The following is a 6,000-nucleotide window of genomic DNA, read 5'->3' as shown; positions in this document are numbered from 1 at the left end:
GATCAGAAAAAGATCCCGGAAATGGAAGTGCTCGGTGTGGCGGATGTATACAAAGTTTTATTTTTGAAACGTGCACTTGGTCTGTTACTCTCTCACTCTTTCCATCGGTTATATAGCAATGCTTAAAAGTTTAAATAATCTTTGGTTAGAACATCAAATATGAGAATTCTAGACAAGAGCAACACAAGTCGATTCAGGGACTATTTTTTCTTCGCGCCTTGATATTTGCCACATCATTAATTCGTGTCAATGGACGATACGCGACATACACTTGTTCGTGTCGGCTTATTAGATCGCGTTTAAAGTTTTAATGCGCCGTAAAAGATGTCCTTAAGAAGTTTATAAGTTAAATATTTTCTCTATTAAGAAGTGTTAACAATGCCCAACCGAGTTCAAAGAGCCCTTATGCTACGGGCAGGGTTCTGTAGGGTTACTTTAACTGGATTACTTTCAATTACTTTTGGATTACTCCAATACCAAATATGCTAATAAAAAACAAAAAAAACTAAATATGAATAAAATTATGACTCACAACACGTGGTAAGCTTTTCTCCTGGCTTTGATCTCCGGCAAAACTAACATAAAATGCGACAGAAACAAAATGAAAATAAATCCAAACAGCTTGCCAACATCATTTTTGCCTTTCCGTGTATTCCGTTACTCCCCAAGCCTGCACAAAATTTAGTAATTTTATTCTTATTTAGTTTCTTTTGTCTTTTATTAGCATATTTGGTATTGGAGTAATCCAAAAGTAATTGAAAGTAATCAAGTTAAAGTAACCCTACCCAACCCTGGCTGTGGGTGGGTGGTACGTGATATTTGGGTTAGCAATCCGATCCAAGTAAATAATGTAGTATCGATCGATACCATAGCTGTCAAGCCCCACGGCTCCATGCCCTTACAAACTGTCGTATTTTCCCTTACAAAATACAAAATAATCTTACACCATATTTTTTTTCAAACGTGTTTTTATGTAGTTTAACATGTTATAATTTACATGTGTTTCGTTATACCATATATATTGTTAATTAACATTTTGTTGTGAGATCCTGAGTTGCTCGACATGAATGAGGTTTATTATAAAAAAAAGTTCAAAAATTAAGTAGCTTGGACGTTCACTGTAGAAGGAAAAAATACATGCAAATGTAATTAATACATTTTCTTATTCAAATTATGAATTCATTTTCTGCATTAAATTATTGTTGGTGATATACTGATTAAAGGGATAACCACAAACGTGTCTTTTTTCATTTTCTCCTTTTATACTTCCTATTTTTCTTAACTTCTTTATACAATATAATAATTCGTAATACAAAGCACCAAGTGAGCCGTTTGAGAGCCGGCTCTCTTTAATGAGTTGAGCCGAAAAAGCCGGTTCTCTAAAAAGAGACGGACTTCCTTTCAATACATCAAACCGCTCGCTTTGTTTGCTACGAAAAAAACGATACCAAGATAGAGGCTACCGCGGCGACTGGTTTGACTTGATTGATTTGCCATTTCGTGATAGTCGGTGTATACCGGATGGTACCTGTAATTGACAAATTTGCGTTTTCTCGTACGTCGTACATGTCTTAAAATGCATAATAAACGTACTTTGTACGGCAAAACCATACAGGTTGACAGGTATGCGATACCCAACCGATACAGTACTCTTTGCTTCGAAATGTCACGAGCATCTTGCTAAAATGTTTTAACTTATTGAATAATTATAAATCAAATTATAGCAGTATAGTAATAAACGGTAAATTGACTCCATTTGTATAGTGCTTTTACAATGTAGTTTACAATTACCCATTCACACACATATACACACACCGATAGCGGCGTCGGCCATGAAGGGTGCATAAATATGAACATTTCTATTATTATGGTTTAAAAAAACTCACGTCAAGAGAATCAAACTAAAAAAGCTGCAATGTAACAAAAATACAAAAAAATAACAGTATCAGCATCACCACTAAATTACATTATATTGCAACGTGCAAACAGAGTAAAAAATACAACACAAAACACCATTAAAAGTATGAAACACAAAATGTTTCTATTGAACAACTAATTCAGAACAAAAGTCAAGAAAATCAAACAAAAAACAACAATGTAACTAAAATACAAATACTGTATACGTATGTCAATAAGTCATCTAAAATACCTTCCATTGCACAATTTTTTGAAAATAAATTTAGAAGTGCAACAAAATTTAATCGAATTTGAAAAATATAATTTATGTTGGAATTTACGATCCGTTAACAACATTGTTATAGTGCTAACTAAAATGGAAAGACAGTGTCGATCCCAAGACAATAGTATTGATCTGATCCAAGTACTCACTTACTATGGATAATCAATATGTGTATCAATCGTTCACCCTTACCGTGCGCTTTATTTTTTACTGCGCCTATCTGCTTTAATCTTGCTTTTAGCAGAGCTGTTTGGGGCGGAACACACTAGGTTCGAGGAATGGGGACTGTGGGAAGCCCTGGAGAGTGAGGTCATGCTCATCTCCGCAGCTTTTTTATTTTTTTTATTTCTAGTTGTCAGTCTAGCAAGTCAAAACCAGAAAAAGTAAGAAAAGGATTGCCACAAGTCGACTCCAAACGCCAACCGTTGGAAAGATGAAAAAATTTAAAGTTGTGGTTAAAGTTACGCATTTGGGTCCTAATTCCGTTCTGGTCGTGACAGATGGATTTATTTAAAATTTTTCATCTTTTCATTTGATGTGAAGCTAAGTTTTACAAAATGTATTAGAAAACCCTGGGAATTTTTTATAAGAGCTTTTGTGACAGACCCAATTCGTCTCAATTTGTTAATTGAGTTGGGGGCCACTGGAGCTAGGGTTTGGTTGTGGTTGGGACAAATTGGGTTTCTCACAAAAGCTCTGATAAAAATTCCCAGGGTTTTCTAATACATTTTGTAAAATTTTGCTTCACATCAAATAAAAAGATGAAAAATTTAAAAGGAATCCATCTGTCGCGACCAGAACGGAATCAGGACCCAAATGCGTAACTTTAACCACAAGTTTATTGATAGAAACAGGAAGAGCAGCGCCCGCGATCGGGTGCTCGCTGGAGGCGGTAAGCACGCCGCTCACACTGCTTCAGTTAAAATGTTAAGAATTTTTGAAGGGGCGTCGCTACTTCGCGAATTTTCACTTTTCGCGGGTGGTTTTGGTCCCCATTAACCGCGATAACCGAGGGATTACTGTACTTACACACGTATCGTGAATGAGGTGACTGAGGCTGCGATTATGAAATCAAACCAGGGCATGGCGGCAGAGTGTAACAAAGTTCTAACTTCCCAACAGCTCCCTGTAAGAGGGGTTAATTTTTTAACAATAGCAATAACAGCGACAATTACATTTGAAGTATTTGTAATTGAGCACCCGAAAACGCAACTGATTTAAAGAAACATTCACCAAATTGGCCTCATAGCTCTGTTGTTATGGAGCACTATTCTTTCATTGCACTATTATTATAACTTAGGGCGGACTTTAAGCACTACTCTTTAAATATTTTTGCCTATTTGTTCAGACGTTCTTTTATCTTATTTTCCTCTTTAATGTCCTTATTAAATGTATATCCCGGCGTGCCATGTGAGTTAAGATTTTTGTTCTGGTTTAAATTTGAAAATGTGGTATATATATATATGTATTTGTTTAACTGGTCGCCGTTTTTAAGGGGAAAAAAGCAGTAGTCTAACCTAGGGGTGTCAAACTCAGCTTGGGGGCCACATGGGGTGCGGACTAGTAATTTACAGAGAGAAAACTAGAGAAAGGAAGAAAGAAAGAAAGAACAGAGAAAGTGAGACAAAAAGAGAATAAGAGAGTTAGAGAAGAGAAAAAGAGAATGCATTAGAGAGTGAAAAAAAGAAAGAAATAGAGAAACAAGGGAGTGAGAAAAAAGAAAGAAAGAAAAAGAGTGAAAGAGAAAAAAGAAAAGAGAGAAAGGGAGAGAGTGAGAGAGTGAGAAAGAGGGAAAAGAGAGATAGCAAAAGAGAGAGAGAAAGGAAAGAGAAAAGGAGAGCGAGAAGTCGAGAAAAAAGAGAGGAAGAAGGAGAGAGTGAAGAAGGGGAAAATAAAGAAATGATAGGAATGAAAAAGAAGAGAAAGAGAGAGCGATAGAAAAAGAGGGAGACACATCCAGATAAAAAGAAGGAGTCAAAAAGGGAAACAGAACAAGAAAGTGAGTGAACAAGAAAGTGAAAAAAAGAGAGAGAAAGTAATATAGCTCCAGTTGTTTTGCTTTCAAACTGCAGCTGATTTTTCTCTTGTCCTCCTCTGGGTGTGGTCTCGCGGGCTGGATTTGAAACCTTGGTGGGCCTGATCTGGCTTGCGGGCCGCATGTTCGACAGCTCACGGATCCTTTAACCGCCAGTGTTGTCGGGGCTCCACTTCGAGTTGCTAAATACTATACAATGTCCTTTTATAAATCAATTTAATAACGACAATGTATTCATTCTCTATGTTGAAGTTCTAGGCCGCTAGATACCATAAAAACAGCACTGACACATGCGTAAACTTTTGATGTTATAACAGAAATTTCTACCGGTCCTGAAAATTTCGCATATCCATCATTAAGGTCCATTTTTAATCAATGTCAGTCTATACAATTTGAAATAATCAACTTTTTTTTTTTTAAACAAAATCCTGTTCAGTGGTTGAGTGAGAGTATCCAAGTGCTCATTTCCCCATTTCCACTATTTCTTTGACCAAAGGATGTGACATTCATTGCTCAATGTGAACCAAACTGCTGAATAAGCAAGCTTAGATTCCGGCAGATTCATTCTTTTTTTTTTTGCTGATTAAGCATAAACATACTTACTATATAACGGTTAGTGACTTTTAACATTTCAGCCTTTAGTCTAATATGTACACACTATTAAATGGAAAAAGTGACCAGTTTCCAAAACCACTCCCAAAAAAGTGACATGATGAATTTAGTTGTCTATTTCTACGAAAGTGAAGGTGTTTGACTGGCGAATACATTTTTCCTTGGATGACTTTTTTGTTTGTTGAATGGACTTTGTTTGATAATTGTCTGGGAGATGTCACTGTATTGTGTAGTGCAACTGAAAACGAGTGCTGGAAAGGGAAATAAAAGAGAATCAAAAGTGACCAACCTGCATAATTTTTTTTTCATTTTTTTGGGAGCCTGCCGTTCACAAGGTTTTTAGTGAGCGGTCTTTTTGATGTGGGGACATTGGTTTAAATAATTTAGCAGAGGAGCATTTTTTCTTCTCTTCCTTTCTTTCTTATCCTTCTTTTTTTCTTTCTTTGTTTTTTTATTTCCATTCTTTCCTTCTTTTCCCTATTTTCTTTCTTTTCTTTTTCTTCCTTCTTTCTTTTTTTTCTTCCTTCTTTCTTTTCTTACTTTCTTTTTATTCATTTTTTCTCTTTCTTCTTTTCTTTCTTTAATTTTCTTTCTTTTCTTTCTTTTCTTTCTTTTCTTTCTTTTCTTTCTTTTCTTTCTTTCTTTCTTTCTTTCTTTTCTTTCTTTTCTTTCTTTCTTTCTTTTCTTTCTTTTCTTTCTTTTCTTTCTTTTCTTTCTTTTCTTTCTTTTCTTTCTTTTCATGTCTTTCTTTTCATGTCTTTCTTTTCTTTCTTTTTGTTATTTTCTTTTTTATAATTTCTTTATTTTTTTAAATGGTAAATTGTCTGCATTTATATAGCACTTTTCAAGCCACAGAAGACCTCCCAAAGTGCTTTATAATGTAATTCACACTTAGCCATTCACACATACTCATACAGCTAGACATTCAAGGGGCCTACCTGCTTATAGGTATTATTTTCGTTCTTGTTTCTTTCTTTCTTTCTTTATATTTTTAGGAAAAAATGAGAAGAAAAGGGTGTGCTTCGGTCACTTTGAGAGTTTTTTTGTATGTATTGTCCCATGTCCTTTGCAGCACAAAGCATAGCAACATCAAGTGGTCAAACATTACACACTGTCCCTTTAAGGATCCCAATAACCTATTTTTGCACATTATAACCAGCGTGCACGAAAGAGA

This window comes from Urocampus carinirostris, chromosome 17 (genome assembly GCF_059441175.1).
Source record: "Urocampus carinirostris isolate Australia breed hairy pipefish chromosome 17, RoL_Ucar_1.0, whole genome shotgun sequence".
Classification (NCBI taxonomy): Eukaryota; Metazoa; Chordata; class Actinopteri; order Syngnathiformes; family Syngnathidae; genus Urocampus; species Urocampus carinirostris.
This window is presented reverse-complemented; position numbering follows the sequence as displayed.